At 42.5% G+C, this 17,803-nt stretch overlaps 1 protein-coding gene across 2 annotated transcripts in view; it reads left to right on the forward strand.

The window, feature by feature from the left end:
• Nucleotides 1-4,298: 4,298 nt before the first annotated feature.
• The window catches only part of RALBP1 (ralA binding protein 1), a 36,200-nt gene continuing 22,695 nt past the window's right edge, over nt 4,299-17,803 (forward strand). Inside the window, exon 1 of one of the 2 annotated variants that reach the window (XM_064656901.1) lies at nt 4,299-4,453. The gene's annotated coding sequence lies outside the window, so the exon portion shown is untranslated. Of the gene's footprint in view, nt 4,454-4,742; nt 4,954-17,803 lie in introns of those variants that run through there. The other variant, XM_064656908.1, reaches the window with a different exon arrangement.

Below are 17,803 nucleotides of genomic sequence, written 5' to 3' on the forward strand. Positions count from 1 at the left end.
TTATGGCTGCTCTGCAGCCCCTCATCCTGCTGGCTGGTGTGCCCTGGTGTTTGCTGGAAACCACACACAGACCCACACAACACGGGCACGCTCCAGTCTCTCCAGCCTCATGACTTGTGGTCCCCTCTGCGATGGCTGGCACTTATACCCTCATGAGCAGAGCATGAGGACTTGGCACCCAGAAGAAGTTTAATGAGAAGACAGGACAGACCATGGTGATGAGGTACCTGCAGGGCACAGCCTAACAAGTGTTACTGACCAGCAACCTATTTACAGCTGACCTGCCTCTTTTATCTTATCCTTCTTTTTCTCCGCCTTTGTTACTCCCCAGACAAACCTCCCTTTCTTTGCCTTTGGTCTTGTGCCATCACAGAATGCTCTTCCCCTGTGTCCCAGGAATATCATACTCCTGTAGGCAGTAACCCACATAATTCACAGTGATGGCTGTCATAGAATCACAGAATCATAGAATTATTTGGGTTGGAAGGGACCTTAAAGATCACCTAGTTCCAACCCCTCTGCCATGGGCAGGGACATCTTCCACTAGACCAGCTTGCTCAGAGCTCCATCCAGCCTGGCCTTGAACACCTCCATGGATGGGGCATCCACAGCTTCTCTGGGCAACCTGTTCGAGTGCCTCACCACCCCCATGGCAGAGAACTTCGTCCTAATATCAAATTTAAACCTATCTTTTAGTTTGAATCCATTCCCCCTTGTCCTGACACTACATGCCCTTGTAAAAAGTCTCTCTCCATCTTTCTTGTAGGCTCCCTTCAGGTACTGGAAGGCCACCATTAGGTCACCCCTGAGCCTTCTCTTTCCCAGGCTGAACCAACCCAATTCTCTGGTCCTTTCCTCAAGGGAGAGATGCTCTATCCTATGATCATCTTGGTGGCCTCCTCTGGACTTGCTCCAACAGGTCCATGTCTTTCTTGTGCTGGGGACCCCAGAGCTGGATGCAGCACTCCAGGTCAGGTCTCACCAGGGCAGAGTAGAGGGGCAGAATCCTCTCCCTCGACCTGCTGGCCAAGGGGCTTTTGATGTCCTGGGACAGTCCTGGGAGGAGCTCATTTCTCTGTGTACCGTACTGGGGTTCCCCTACTTTTCACTGTGCCACTGGGCTCCTTTGTGCTCATGGAGAGGAGTGTTGATCAGAGAACCTAACATTTTGCTGATCATACTATCTGCTGGGTTTTGCAAAGGAAACACTTGTATCAAGATTCCATATTCTCTCACCAAATCACCAGTACATCACTAAAGTTTGTGCTACTCACATAGAAAAACATACTTGGATACAAAACGTTGCACAGAACAGAGCAAATTCCTTTCAGACAATTCTATCTACGACGTAAGAGTGGCCAAGACCCAAGTTTTCTTAAACCCTCTTCATTGTTTAAGTATTTATACATTTTCTTCCTACTGCGGAGAACTTGGAATTATTTGGCTTTAAGCAACCTGTTCTAATGGAAGATATCCCCACCCGTGGCAGGGGGGGTTGGAACAAGGTGACCTTTAAGGTCCCTTCCAACGCAAACCATTCTGTGATTCTATGATTCTGTGACTCCTTAGTACTGCCCATGGGGGTATTTTAGGCAGAGTTCAGTATCACACACTTTCTTAGCTCCCTTCTGCTCTGTGGTACTTTCTACAAACATCATACTTTTTCCCCCCAAAGGCATTAATTAATTTAATACTTCTAGGTTTCCTGATGTATATCCAGGCTCTTGTTTCACATGTTTGTTTCTGTATGAGGCCAACTAGTTTCTTTATGACTGCTGTATATTCCTTTATTGCTCATGAGAATTACACAGCATGTCTAAAGTTTATCCCAGAATGGTACAACCCACGTAGACTCCCATCTTTCTAAGACAAACTCGACCCCAGACTGGCTTTCTTGAAGTTGTAGAAGAAGGAAGGAATTATTCATTAACATAGCTATGCCTTTTCCCTTTTTTTTTTACTGACTAAATGGTTTCTAAAGTTCCCCTCCATTACTATTTTATTGTGTTTATGAGGCTCAGGTGAGACTGAATTTCAAAGCAGAGAGCTTGCCACCTCCGAATCCTTGTTTCATTTTGTTCTTAAAGCAGTAAGAATTTACTGAGTGAATGTGCAGCATGTGGAGGATGTAAGAAAGTGCCTGGGTCTGTGTAAGTTGGCCTCAGACCTCAGTAAGTTTTCTAAGTCAGAAATCATCCAAATGTGTTTCACACGGCAGTAAATTGGTATAGTCAGTACTGCACACAATCACTTGTTTGTCCTCAAAAACTGGGAGAAGATTCATTCTGGGTTCATTAGCTGATGGGCCCATTGTGCATGAATTTTTCTTGGCAAAGGCCTCTGATAACACTCATTCTTCAGAGCTGAGAGCCTCTGGCCACTGTCACTTCAAGTGGAGATCCTCACAATCATCCTGAATTACTATGGAATGTTACAGAACTAAACTTTTTCTCTTCTTTTGCCAGGAGTAACGTGTGTTTTGTATAAAATAAAAAGAGAAACGCGTTCAGCTGTGAAGTTAAGTAGCCCAGTGAACCCTTGCTGTTAAACTGTTTCTTCTGGAGAGGAGGAGGTAGACTGGAAGTTGTGTGGTTATGTAATATGCAGTGGAGACAATATCCCTGCGCTCCAACACTAATCAGAGTGTTTACAACCCTCCCTTTTGTATCTTCTACTGAATAGCAGAAATTCCTGTGGGGGACCTTTTACATTACTGCAGGAGGTGGCACAAAGAGCTCATTTGACAGGGACTAAGCAGCATTGAATCTCAAGTGAATAAATGGAGCAGGTGGCACGCTGCCACAGTATTAATGTGTCCAATAGGCTGGGGATTATGCTTGAGGCTGTGGGAATGAATCGGCCCTGCTTCTGGCTGAAACAAATTCTTCTGTTGATGAAGAATCCTGAAAGGGATTCAAATTATGCAGGTGCTTAACATAACAGAAACTTGCATTGTAAGAGGCAAAAATTTGCAAAATTCCTTTCAGCATCACTGTAAACAGGATGCACATTTAGATGGAGATGTGTTCCTTGGCACAGGTTGCCTCAAGTCACATCCAGACTCCATTTCCTTGTATTTCAGAGTGGCAGAGAGAGTGGGCAGCGACTCAAGGTCAGGTTTGTTATGCAGGATGAAGCCAAAGCCGAAGCCAACAGCTGCTCCCCTGTGAGCTGAGGAGGCAGCCCAGGTGCCCCCACCTATGGGGCTGTGTCAGCTGCTGTGCTGGGACTTGTAGTGTTCCCAGACTTCTCATTCTGACAATTATAATCTCACAACATGTTTGGCCGTACCCAGCTTTATCACTACTAACAGAATTACAGACTCCCAGAATGGGTCACGTTGGAAGGGACCACAGTGGTCCCTTCCAACCTCTGGTCCAACCTCCCTGCTCAAGCAAGGTCATCCCAGAGCACATGGCATAGGATTGTGTCCAGATGGTTTTTGAGTATCTCCCATGAGGGAGACTTCACAACCCCTCTGGGCTCTGTCCCAGTGCTTGGTCACCCACACAGTAAAGTTCTTCCTCATATTCAGGTGGAACTTCCTGTGCATCAGGTTCTGGCCGTTGCCTCTTGTCCTATTGCTTGGCAACCCTAAGAGCCCGGCTCCATCCTTTTGGCACCTCCCTTCTGATACTTATAGACAGTTGTCTCTTGTTGAGGCTGAACTGGCCCAACTCTCTCAGTCTTGCCTCTTAAGAGAGATGCTCTAGTCCCTTGATCATCATTGCTGCCATTCATTGCATCTGCTCCAGGAGCTCCACGTCTCTCTTGTACTGAGGAGCCCAGAACTGGACACAGCACTCCAGATGTGGCCTCACCAGGGTTGGAGGGGCAGGATCACCTCCTCTGACCTGCTGTGAATGCTCTTCCCAATGACCCCCAGGAACCCACCGGCCTTCTTGGCCACAATGGCCACTGCTGGCTTAAGGACCAAGGACCCTCGCGTTTCTTGTAAACCTGCCCAGAGGAGCGGTGGGGCCGCTGCCCGCCGGCCCTCGGCGGCTGCTGCGGAAGCTCCATACACATATCTTGGCTGTCCCCGCCGGGCAGGGAGGAAGGGAGGCCGGGAGGCCGGGCACCCCTCAGGCAGCGGATTCAACAGCCAGGGAGGCAGGAGAGGCACCGTCGCTCCCCCCTCGCGGCGCGCGGGCCGCTGGGAGCTGTAGTGCGGCGGCCGCAGCCGCCACGCGCCTCCCAGGCAGCGCCCCCGGGATGAACTACAATTCCCGTCATACCCCGCGCGCGGCGAGACCAGCGCCTCCCGCCCCGCCCTCCCGGCCGCGCGGAGCGAGGCGGCGCGCATGCGCGGTGGCTGCAGCTCGCGCCGCTCCCCGGCCGTGCCTGCGAGCGCCGGGCGGCGGCGGCGCCGGGATGGGGCGCGAGGCGGGGCGTGCCCGCCGCGCCTGAGGCCGAGGCGGAGCCGCTGCGCCAGCGAGCGGGACCCCCGACGGTCAGTGCGGGGACGAGGGGGCGGCCGGCCCGGCCCGACACCCCCGTGGGGGGCGCGGGAGCCGTTCCGTATCCGGGCGGGCGGGGGCGGAGGAAAGGAAGGGGGGGAAAACGAGCGGCGCGAGCCGCCACCTCCCCGCAGCGCGCGGCTCCCGGGTGGGGGAGGGGCCGGGCCAGGCTGCCCGCGCGGGGGGGCGTGGCCTCGGAGGGCTCCACCCACTTCTCCCTCTTACTCCCTTCCTCCTCCTCCCTCCTTGCTTCTCTGTCCTCCCTCCTTCCCTCCCTCCGTCCCTGCTTCCTTCCTCTCTCCCTTCTCCCTCCTCTCCCTCCCTCTCTCCCTCCCCTCTCTCCCTCTTCGTGTTCACTTACCTCTCTCCTTGTTGTCCCTCCTGCCCCTAAGGGAACAGGCGCCCTGTGCGACCTGTTTCCTGAAGCGTTTACTCCCTTTGGATCGTGCGGGGTTCGCTACAGCTCGGTCTCGGATGAGAGCTCTGCTGAACTGTGGGTTGGCTCCCCGCGGGGTTGTTTTGCGTTGGTGGGGGGTTTTTTTGGTGGGGAGGGAGAGATCAGGTTTTTTTATTCATTTACCTTCACCTAAAGGTCACATGTTTCAAAAAACAGAATACTTGCTGTTATTGTCATTTTTACACATCTAGTGTGGTTAACAGTTGCTAAGGATGCTGTTCCCTACCTGATAATGTTGTTTAGAAAGTGTATGTGTTACTGTACATCATAGAATCACGGAATGCCTTGGGTTGGAAGGGACCCTAAAGATTATCTTGTTCCAAGGCCCCTGCCATGGGCTGGGAAACCTTCCACTGGACTAGGTTGCTCCATCCAACCTGGCCTTTGAACACTTCCAGGGACATGTCAGTGTGTGATGTATGAGCAAATACATGACCCACTGATGAGGTCTTACTTTTAAGTGCTTATGTATGGTAAAATGAGCAACAAAGAAAACATCAGCAGTACACATCGAATGGATCTGTTCATGAGAACGGTGTGGTTTGGATTCCCCCACCCGATTATCCCTGAGGTTCATGATCATCCTTAACAGGAAATAATAATTAATAAAAACAGGCTAAGGCCTTTTTGCCAGTTGCATAAACCAGATGGATTTGTGCAGGTCCCTTGTTCCAGCACAGCAGAACAGCCCTAATTGCATTCCTAAATGTGTTTCTCACCTGGAAAAGGCTTGAAGCGCTTACCATGAGAGTTCAGCGTTGCCATAATGCACCCGTTCAGGGTGATGTTGAGGCTCTGTTGGATTTAATGGATGTAATGGATGTAAATGTATTAATGAGCTTAAAGGAGTGATCCCTTAGATCCCTTAGATTTGGGGTTTGATGTCCTCTGAGGTGTTGCACATAGCTCATGGTGAATGATGTTGTGTGGCTTCTTCAGCTCATTTCGTTGGGGGCTGTGTAAAGTCCATACAATGTGTGTGACATATGCTTTCGGGGGGCTCTTTTCTACTGAGAAATAAAAAAAGGGCCCTTCCAAACTGTTGTAGTTTTGACTCTTTAGTACTTCTGAGTGTTTGAAATTTATTAACCCCCTTGCTGTAGTGTTCTAGGTAATTATATAAAAAGTGGAGTGTCTATTGCAGAGAAGCAGGGAACCTTACATTCTCTGTTCTAGGGATCTTTTTTTCTGTCTTGGAGAAAATAAGTTGTATTCTGTAGTCTTCCCACATCTGAAATGGAAGATAGGAATAGCTACCTCCAAATTTTAATACTCCAGGTACAACTTTGGCATCGTTCAGTCCTAGTTAAGGTGTGTTCAGGGGTGGAAGGGTAGATTTTGTGATTTGGTTTGGTGGGGTTTTTTTCCCCAAAGGAAGGATTTCACTGTAAAATCCCTGATGTGATTGTAGTTATGCAGGGAACAAAGTTCTTTTTCTATAGGGAAGCTTATTTCCATTTCTGTATGTGCATGTCTATGCCAGAATATATTGTCCTGGAACTGCAGTAACTGCATTCTTGCTTCAGAGCTGCACAGCTTGATTCTGCAGGTGTGCCTAAAGCAGAGCTGATGTGTGTGAGCTTTGGGGTTTGATCTCTGCTGTACCCTTTAGGCACATTTCCCTAATATATTTTAGCTGTATTTTCTTACAGAAAAGATTTGCATATTTTCTAAGGAAACAGTGCTGTTTCTTACAGGCTGTTTTTAGACTAACATGGAAGATGCTGCTGTTCAGCAATAAATAGCAACAAATGCAAATCTATTTGCCTTCTGTAAAGTTTGGTGTCATGCAGCTGGCCTCAAAATGCCAAAATATAGTATGACATTTACCTTCAGTTTATTATAGTATAGTATAGCAAAATTACTAAGCTTTTCTCTGAACTAATGTGTCTGATTATGTTGAATCAGTGAATGATTCACTACCCTTAAAACTAGACATGGTTTGCCATGTGCCAGCTTCAGATTTTTACCTAAAGAATTCATCTCTTTCTGCTGTTCCCCAGAGCCTCATGGACCATAATTTTCAAATTGTTGGTCAAAAAAAAATTAAAAGTACATCAAACAGTCCCGTAGTTGGGCTGGAAGTACCTTATGGAGTGGGAGGCTTGTACTTAGGCTGCATCCCCAGACATGGTGGTCTTGAGGGGTGACTGCTGTCCAAATGATGTACATCCTCTGCCTGCCATGGCCAAAGCCAGAAGGGTAAGGATGCAGGTTGAGTTTAGAGAAAGGAATGGTATGACATCTTTCCTGTTCATACTTATCCTTCCCATCCCAACCATCCCTCACCTTTTGGGTTTGACATCAGGGAATACAAACTTGGGTAAAGCTGTGGACATACAGTAGACTGAAAAATGTTTTGATGGTGGCAGCAACAGCAAGTCTCTGAAACTGAATAGCAGCAGGGGTCCAGTGCTCCCTGCTTTTCTTTAGGCTGAAGTAGAAATTGGAGGATGACTGCTTACTTGGAGCAGGTGCTGGGAACTGGGATGTGGAAGGATGTATATATTACCTGAGTAAGGAGTGGTGATCCAGTTAGTCAGCTCGCTCAACCCTCAGCTCTAATATATCCGAAGAGCTGCTAGTTTTTTCTGTCCTGTTACTGGAAGATAATGTGCTAGGGAAAAGTGTTTTATTTAGGTTTCATCAATAAAGTGCTGTGACACTAGTAGGGAAGAATTTGTGAAAAAGATAAATATGAAGTACAGTGGTTCTAGTGGATAGTAAGAAAGTAAATATCAAAGTTAATACCTAAACAAAATATGTCTGACCGAAAATATTTGGGAAAAATAACTGGAGTCTGTAGTGTTGTTTGTTATTACTTGTGCATTAAAAAAGCAGTAGGCATCTCTTTTTCTTGTCTAATGATGAATTCCAAGTATGCATGGGAGACTGAGATCTGCAAATTCGAAAACATGAGATTGCAGTGTTTAGAGTGATCAGTTCGGTACCTACAGGTAGTATTTCCTTTGGTAATTAAATAAGATGTGTTTTAATAGAGAACATGATCTGGTATTTTTTCCTTGTCTAGCTCCTGCGATACTAAGTAAACAAAAGTACAGATAATGAAGATGTCCCAGTTTCTTCCAGAAGTGGCTTGGCATAACATCCAGACTGAAAAATAGCAACTAATTATTTAATAAACACAAGTTTTATAACAATAAAGTAATAAATAAAGAAGAAGTGCTTGTCAGATGCTAAAATAACAATAATAATGTAGATCCGAGTAAGTATAGTGAAATGTTAATGTGTATCAATATTAATGTGATATTTAGCCCAGTTAAAAAAAAATATTAGAGAAATGTTATATTTTAAATAATCACATCTAGTGTTGTGTTCTGTGTGCAGAATAAAATGATGCAGTTATTCTGATATAATAATTGAAGTGTGTCACTTCATCTGTATTGGTGTGCCCTGAATTGTTAATAGTTTGCCATCTGTCCATTTATTTTAAGGAAGATACATAGAAATATAAACCTCAAGCAATCGATGTAACTTTGAAATTTCTTTAAAAGAAGCTTTATGATCCTTGGTGTTACACACTAATTTATGGTATGATCTTGTAGACAGTCTGTGGCTTGCTTCCATCCAGGCTACTGCCTTCCCTGGAGGAAGCAGGGAATGGCTTAAGGATTCTTGCCAGCTACAGACCAACACAGAGCACAGTGCTGGGGACCTTATCTAAATGTGCAGAGATGCACTATTTTGTCTGCTGGGGGCTAAGCTTTTCCGTGGGAGTAGGTCCTGCCCTCTACTGCAGTACAGTGGAAGGGGCAGCAGCTTCTGAACCCGTAGGTGCAGATTTCTCATTGCCATGCTGCCTTCTTTATTCTCCTTCTTGCCCACAAGAAACAGAGCTTTTTTAGACTGGCTATTCTGGTCTCTGGAGGCACACAAGGAAAGAAAGGGATGAGTGATGGCTGTTTGCGTGAGGTGGGAACAGCCAGATGGTTGCTGTAGAGGAAGAGTGAGGAGCGAGTGCTCAATGCTAAGGTTTGACATTCCAAATCAAAATGCAGGTTTGGACCAAGCCGAAAATTATTTTAAGGAAAACAAATTTAGTTTTGGATTGGTTGTTTTGTATGTTTGTTAGCAGTGAATAACTCTCCACTCGAGTCAATTCATAGTTATGTATAGGTAAAATGTATTTTTGTTTCATTTTTATCCTCTGTAGCATGAAAATTTTGTGTGTTTCTGTGATCTAGGTTAAGGCAGCTCATGAAGTTTGCTTCCTGCTTTACAGTTCAGCAAGGTGCCTGGGCTTTTTGTATTACAAGTAAATGATCTTTGTGGTAGAGGACAAGACATCTGGCAGAAAGGAGCTCTTGAGACTGAACATCTGTCTCTGGTACTACCAAAGCTTGAGTTGGATACATGTTTTTTAAAAACACAGTATATGATGATAATACTGTTAACTTGACACTTGTGGAAAAAGATGTATCACAGCTGACAAAAACTGCAGCTTCTCTTTTTCACAAAACATTTAGTAAGATTTCTGCGAGAATATCACTTCTCTTTAAAACCATACCTAACTTTGTAAAATAGGAGTTGCACCTAAGAGTTTGAAGCTATAATTTTAATGTTTATCCTCTAATGACTTTTGTGAAGTTTAACATTTAACTTACCCTGGTAACGAGGCTTGTTGCTACTTTAACATTTCTAGCCTGCCCAGTTAAGGTTTTTAAATGTGAGCATCACCAGTCAAGGTGCAGAATTTTTTTGGATGTTAGCATGAAAATAAATTTTCACTGCTTTTTATTAACATAAATTACATTGAATGCTAAATATAAATTGTAATGCTAAACATGCCAGGAATTAAACTCTAATTTCATGGGATTAGTAGTGGTTTTCTATCATATTACTATGGAAGTCCATAATAATCAATTATTGTTTTTCTATGTCCAGTATACTGCTTTCACATACTTAATACTGAGTCTATTAATTTAGTGTGTAACTATTGGTGAAAGATAATTAAGTTGGCAGATATTTTACTATATTTGTAATACTGTAACTCCGGTAGATTTTAATATTGTGAACCAAATGCTATATAAAAGCATAATTCTAATCTGTAAAAAAACTAAAATACCTTTTTTTTTTTTTTATAAATTGGATTCAAAGAAAAGTTTCATCTCCTCTTTTAATTTTCAATTGTGGTGGCTTCAAAGGAAATGCTGTTCTTTTAAGATAGCCTAAAGAGCTTTTCATATTTTATGGGATATTTTTAATTGATTGAATGGACTAAAACTGTAAGAGCTTGGGGGAAAAATAGCAAGTGATTGAACAGATTTACCCAGGAACTCATTGGATTATTTCAATCTACTGGTTTTAGCTTTTCTTGTCCTTTAGATGTTTTAATCTTTACAAATTCTGTAAATTTTCTTTGTGCTGGCCGCTTGCAAGCTAATCTTAGACGCAGAGATCTTTCACAGGTCATGCTTCTGAAGTTATAATCCTGAAATTTGGGGTTGCAGTTCTCCAAAATTTATACGATGTGTACCAGTGGTGAGCAGGTGTGTTTTTAGCGGTCATGTTTTGAAAAGGGTTTTAAACATTGTTGGGGGAAATGAAATGCAACTTTCCAGCTGAAAGAGGAAGTGATGAATATGCAGAATGCTTACTTTGCTGACTGCATGGTTCAGTAAATTAATGTGACTGATATACTAAGATGTAGATTTAAATGTAAATTCCTCCACAACAATAATTAAGAACTAATTTTCTGGCCATGTCTGTCACAAATGTATCTTTGAATATGCCAAAATTGGTATGCTCTACCAAAAAGCAGTGGAAAAGTTGCATCAGTTTTATCTGCATCACTCCTTTTGTGTGCTGCAGTTTTATGATATTTTGTTTTATGATCAAGCTTGCTTGCGGTTTTCTATTGTCTTCTTTTGGTTACTTCTTCTTTATAAATGCTTTGGTACGTAAGTTTTTAATATGTTATTTCATCAAACTTTGAAGACATCCAAAAGATACACAGAGGTTTGCAGTTAGTGAGTATGATCAGAACAGTCAGCTGTAAATGGATATTTTCAATGGGTAATTGCAGTTGGTGTGTTCTAGAACTTAAGTGCAGGGATTTCACCACTCTTAAAATTGCCTTGTACCAGTGGAGGCAGTTTACCTTTTTTTGGGGAGGGGTTAGACAATGGCTGTCTTTTTCTTTACATATGCTGGGGCTTCCATTGAACTACCGTTAAACTACCTACTCTAATTTTAATTAAAGTAACGTGACTTATGTTTAGACAAGGCTACACCACAGATTTGGGAATGGCAGTTAGAACTTATTTGGTCCTGTGCTGTCAAATACTGAACTTTTTCTCCATCTATCTGAAGCATACATAGTTTTAGTGTCTTCTTTATGTTATTATTCAGTTCGATTTTATTATATTTTGCAAGTAAGTTGGAAACTTCAATCAGTGTGTATTTATTAAGCTACGGGGGAGGGGGTTTATGATACTCTCAAGACATAGGATTGCTGAAAATTACTACAGTAGGTGCTTCAAACTGAACTGAATGAAATCTGTTTTAGAAAACATATGTGAATTTAATTTTAAATTCTAAGGATGTTTATACATTTTTCTAGAGGGCTGGTGTTTTATGTAAGTTTTCTTGTAAGGGTGTTTGGCTAGGTAAATTGGCATAGAAGACAAATACTGCGAACTTGTGGGTCCTGCTGCTGTTTCAGTAATTGCCATTTTAATGAATGATGGATGACAGATTCCTGTTTCCCAGCCATTCTCTGAAGAGACCAGCAGCTGTCCCAAGATGCCACACCTTGCATTGGATGTATTTATGAATGCTTTCTGTGTTCGCATGCATGACATTTTGCAACATCTGAGCCCTGGAGGTGATGATGTTAATCATAATTAATAATCTGCTGAGCTTGTAAATATTTAAATTGACTTTCCCCTTGGGTATTGAGTGAATCGGAGGCAGACGTGGAAAACAGAACTTGTTAATTTCATCTCTACATACGGTACTGAAAAAAATAACTAAAACTTCAGAAATTTGCTGAAAGGCAACATCATGTGATGTTGATGAAAAGTTGTCACTGGCATTGATGGGAATATGTCTGAAAAGAGGAGATGATATAGCCCTCCTTTTTGTGCAGAAACCATGCTAAAAATAAAAAGAAAAAATTCTTTTCCATATAGCATGAGTTTCACAGACATCGACATCTATTGCAGCAGGTTCCACTGCTGTAGACATAACAAGAATCAACAAAACAATTATTTTGTTGGCTTGTCTCAAAACAGATCTCCAAGTGAAACAAGCTGCATCAGAAAAAAAATCCTTGGGTAGGTAAAACTGCATTTGCAATAAGGGCTTACTTAAAACTGCTGTACTGGGAGCACAGAAACAATATTCTCCTATCCATTATAGTTAAGTTGGGAAAACATTTGTGTGCAACTCAACTTGCACTTGATTTTACTCAAAATGGGCCTAATAAAACAACCAGTGAAAGCAGAAGGAGGAGTCTTTCCTTTTGCTTTGGTTTCTAGGTCAATAGCCATTGATGTTAGCTTGGACTTTTAAGCCAAAAAAGTGATGCAGATAGACATAGTTATCAAATAATCACTGAAAATAATCAGCAGATAGACATGGTTATTAAATAATCAGGAAACATAATCAGAGAAGTTGTTATATAACCAGCTTTTCTAGATCAAAGTCTTTCTTTACTTTCCCTTTCTTTTACTTCAGAATGAATTTTATCTCAACCACTGTAGTTCTGTTTAATATTCTCTGAAAGTTGCATATGACTTGCCTGTTACATTTGAACATGCAGGGTTTTAAACATGAAAAAGAATGGAAACTGGTCATCTGTGTCATGTATCACTTGAAGAGATCCAAGCAAAGCTGTTCTTAGTTTCTCCTTATGTTGCAGAGTTGTCAGTTTGAGTGAGAGCCCGTAACTGATAGATCTCCTCATCTGTGTTCAATACATGGTGTCAAAAATTCAATGTAAAGCTAAGGAACTTAATTTTCACAGTTTTGACCCTAAAGGTTTGTGTGTCACTAATGTACTTTCAAAACCTGCTTACTTCTAGGAATGATAAAGCCTTAGAATTGAATATTCTTTGCCTTTGGTAAGATAAACTAGATAGTTTGTACTGACCTTCCAGTTAAAGGATTATGAAGTGACTTCTGCAAAATTTACTTAATGCTGTTAGAAAATTCTATGAATAAAATAATGATCACAGTTCAGCCAATTCAGTGAAGAAGCATGGTACTTCTAATTGATTTTTCTATATCCAAGCTGAGAGATAATATCTCAGTAGTGGATAAAAAAGCAGCACTGCCTGGATTCAGCGTGCAGTACTTTGTGCAGCATGTGCGCTCTGCCATTCCCTCCATATACTGAGCGAATTTATGCAGTTGACAAAGAGTGGCAGGGCTTTGTCCATATGGACTCTGTGTGCTGGTGGGTGGTGGCAAGTGGCTTTTGAAGGACTAACCAGCAGACACCAGATAAGCGATGTCCGTGGGAGGCACATGAGTTCTGGTGTCTTTGTAGTTGGCAGGGGTAAGAAAGATGACGGTAAATGCAGCAGTGTCTGCCTGTACATGTCAGCTGAGTGTGTTCCCGGGATTTTTACAGAGCTTGAACTCTACCTGCTGGCAGGAGCCTCATGTGTGTTACTGCTGCTGTTGCATTTCCAGGTGAATTACTGCTGTCACAGAAACGCCAGTGCATTATTTTACACATTTCTGGTGTGTGGGCGTGTCCCACATTTGTTACCAATGTTAAATCCAAAGCAAAGAGTCTGTAATAATTGCTGTTTACCTTTGTTATTTCTAGCGTTTTAGTATGTGTTAGCTAGTGCACTCTTAAAAAAACCCTCACAAAACTCAAAACTAGGCTTTTTAACTGGGTGATGGAACTGAATGCATAGAACTCTAGCCTCTGGGAAACTAGATTCCTTTCTCTGTTGTTTGCTCTGTCACAGGTAGTCTGTAGATCCTCTTGAAAGAATAGCAGAACCTTAAAACTCCAGTAAAATATTTTATACTAAATCCACTGGTTTCTCTTCTGCTTCATTTTGATTTTTTTTCACTCTGATGAATAGCACTTGCTCTTTTAATAGCATTTCTAGTAAATTCAACTTAACAGTCAGGTTTAGGATGTTTTGGTTTTTTTCAGTGAGTCCACTAAATTGACAGCTGTTCTCAAGTTGGCTGTATGTTGGTGCTGGATGATGCTGTAGTTGAAATCTCTGATGGGGGGAATGTGTCATTAAATAAACTCAACCCAGGAACTGATTAAAGTATAAATATTAGTCTTAATTTGCTAAATCATCAATTGCTATACCACTTGCTGCAGACTTTTATTGATTAGGGATTAGACAACTCTTCAAAAGACTTGTCAGAAAACATGACTTGTGAAAAAAACTTGTATACAGTCCCAAGGGCAAACAAAACCTGTGGTGTTATTATGCTTATAGTGATTGTTAAGAAAGTAAACTGCACATCTTTTGTTGTATTTTCCTGCCTTCCTCTCTTAAGTGGTAAAAGCAAAACTTTCTGTTTTGTTTTACAGGCATTAGTGCTGGTACAAGTGGGAATTTGGAGAGGTGGACAGGAGAGAAGGGGCAGCAGGGTTGTCACATCAGGAGTAATTCTAAGGCAAATCTAAGCAATTTTGGGTATTAATATGTTGCACAATGTGGTGTTTTTCAAAAGTATAGGAGGGTTTGCTGTGTTAGCAGGACAGTTGGTAACGTTCAGTTCAGCTCTCAGTTGTTCAGCTTTTCTCAAGTTACCACATCTGGGTTGAAAAGCTGGGTTTCAGAGGCTGATGTTTAAAAATTCAAACAAAAAAGCACTCACCAAATTCTTCAAACTGTTTCTGAGAATTCATCTAGCAGGAAAAAAATACCTCTTTTCTGTAATAACAAATATTTGGGCAATGAGGCAAACCTTTTTAATGCTATTTGTAGTTTAGAATTTGTAAACCTGGCTGGAAAAGACAGCCCAGATTTCCTTGCTTATGTGTGGCCCATAATTTTCAGAACTCATAATTAGAACTGAGTGTGGGAGAAACAAAACATGGCAAGGGAAACCTGGGAAACAGTGAGCAGCCAAGAGGTGAGGTTAGATGAGACACTGGGTATGGAGAACAGGAATGGGGAAACTGGAATTGCACAGCTCTAGGAAGTGAACAAATGCTTGGTGAGGAGGAGATTGTGAGATAGATGAGGTATAATCCTGATGGTGGAGGAACTGGACTGCAGGAGAGGGGAATGAAGAAGCTCATAGAGAGGGACTGAGCCTGGGAGGCAGTAGGACTAAACCATGGAGTGGGAGACTAGTGTACTGGGCTTGAGTACTGTTACTGGACATACTGGATTACTTTGTGGTGACAAGACCATGGGAACCAGGAACAGGATTCACAGGTGGTAAAAATATGGAATTCTAAACAGTGGACCAGCACATTCCCGAGAACTTTGAAGAGTGAGAAATTATTCTCAGGGTGGGCAGTAGTAGTTGCAGTGGAGGTGACTGGTTAGTCAGGATCCTCCTGTAGAAGTCAGGCCTGATTACAGTGCCCATCTGCCTTTTGATGCGGAGCCCAGACCTTCTGCTTGTTACTTGAGAAAGTTGTGATGTAAAGCAATTAAACAGCTCGTTACCTGGCCAGTTATTTCCAAGAATGCCTCATATGTGTGGTTGTGATCATAATACAGTGCACTGCTTTGAAACTGCTTCCATGACAATTGATTCAGCTGGGGAAAGGTCTGTGGCAGGGCTTGTTGCGATATCCCTGAAAGATAGGAATGAGCATGGGAGTCACATGTGGCATAATTTGTGTAACCTCTGTATAAGGCTGTGGTTGTTACTCTAACAAAGATATGTGCCGAGGCTTTTCTCCTAGATTACCTGCTTTAGCTTGCTCTGGAACAAACAATATGATGTAAATTGTCACGTCATCCCTCATCAGGGAAGTAGGATGTTATGTCAAAATAGGCAGTGTGACGGTGTAGCCATTGGAGGGGCAGTGTCATGGGGCCGGGACTTTTCCCAGGCAGTTTTGGTCCATCCCTTATCAAGTGTGCTCTCTCCAGAGCAAAGCACTTAACACACACTCACACAACCCCCAGGAGTCCAATTTTTGTTTTTCCCAAGATGTCTGTTGGAAATAGTGTGCGAATTGCCTCCTGATGGAGCTCTACAGAATTTGTAGGCTAGGGGCTGTAGTACTGTTTCCCCTGAAGCGAACCGAACTGGAAAGCACGTGCTACCACATATCTGGAGATTTTATCTTCATGCAATTATATAAGCCTTTATCACAATAGGATTGGGAACCTTGTTTCTGGTATTTCTAAAATGTTTAGGGTATTATTTAATTATTTGTTTTAAGACTGGCCCTCTGTTCACTGGATGGATTATTGAAGACCTGGAATACCCTCAATAATAGGGAATAACCTGGATACAGCTGCATATTCTAAATGTGAGCAGGCTCCTCCAAGAGTCCACTCAAACATGGATGTGGTCTAAAGCTCACTGATTGTCGACAGCTAAGTAGTTTTGTGTATTAGTGTATCGCTCCTTCTGAGCTGGTATGGACTCTCAGAGCACAACTTGAAATACTTGGGATGGTGCTGTGATTGTGGCAGACTTTGTCCGCCTACAGGTAAATGAGAGAACACACAAAAGCTGTTTATGTTACTTTTAGAGCTGATTTGATGCTGACATTATTTTTGAATGTACAGCTTGCTCCTCTGCAGCTTCAATTGTATGATTGCACACTCTCCTTTGAAGTAAATTTTCTGACATTCTGATAGGATCACATATGCTGTAAAGTAATCTGAAGTTTAGGAGCTGAATGCTGCTAAACAGTTTGTATTTTATTCTCCTTATCCAAAAAATTTTTGTTAAGTCCCTTCTTGAGGCTTTAATTCTTGCCAGCTATGAAGAGTGTGTGACTCACAAGGGAGTTACTTAACGCTGTGTTTGTGTGATTACTCGTGACTTGCTTTGCCTGTCTACATGAAGTACTTCCCTATTCCTTCTCCTTTCATGGCCATGTTGCCTTATTAAAGAAAGGAAAGGACACTGTTTTTGTACCTGGCTACTGCTTGTTAAATGAAACAGATGGCCTCTGATGTCATTTTGACACTTGACTGTATGGCAGCATTTCAGTCTAAGAAATGTTCAAGTGAAAGCAGTGATTTGTATTAAGCCTTTCAGTATGTTGGAAAAAGTGCAATAGATACAGAACTTAGATGTGACACAGACCCTGTATAGTCTTGGTGAATAACTTCTAACTCAGACTTCTCATCTTATTGAAAAGTCTCAGCAGTTATATGAGTACCACTCACGGTTTCTGAAGTGTTTTGACATACTTAGACCACAGACAGTAGTTTTTATTCTTTCCTCTTATAGTTCATTACTTTCCAAAATGGAGCTGTGTTTGTTACAGGATAATTTTTGTCTAAACCTGATATGCCTCATTTCTTCAAGTACTGTCAATTTCTTAAACATGTCCAGATCTTTTGGGCTGAAGGTCTGTGATGATGAGGTACTGCTGTTCTCTCAGCCTTGCTTTTGGGTAGTTGTGATAGAGCAGGTACTGGTAGCTGAGTGAGAGTCCCCACTCTGCCTCCATCCTTTGATTACTGACTTCTCGGGATTATTTTCAGTGTAACACCCAGATATTCAGAGGGTGTCTGTTTGTGCCAAAATGGAATGACCTGGGGACACCCACTGTGCTTCACATGTGGTCTTGCATAATGCTTGTTGCAGAAAAACTCCATGTCCTCCATTCCGCCCAGCAGCTTTACAAAATAACATCTGTGCATGAAATCACCTGCTCTAATTTGCTTCTGCTGTTGCAATTGGTTACAAGGCAGAAAGTCACAATAGACTCAGTGCAAAACAGAAATAA

Source organism: Pseudopipra pipra, chromosome 1 (assembly GCF_036250125.1).
Source record: "Pseudopipra pipra isolate bDixPip1 chromosome 1, bDixPip1.hap1, whole genome shotgun sequence".
Taxonomy (NCBI): Eukaryota; Metazoa; Chordata; class Aves; order Passeriformes; family Pipridae; genus Pseudopipra; species Pseudopipra pipra.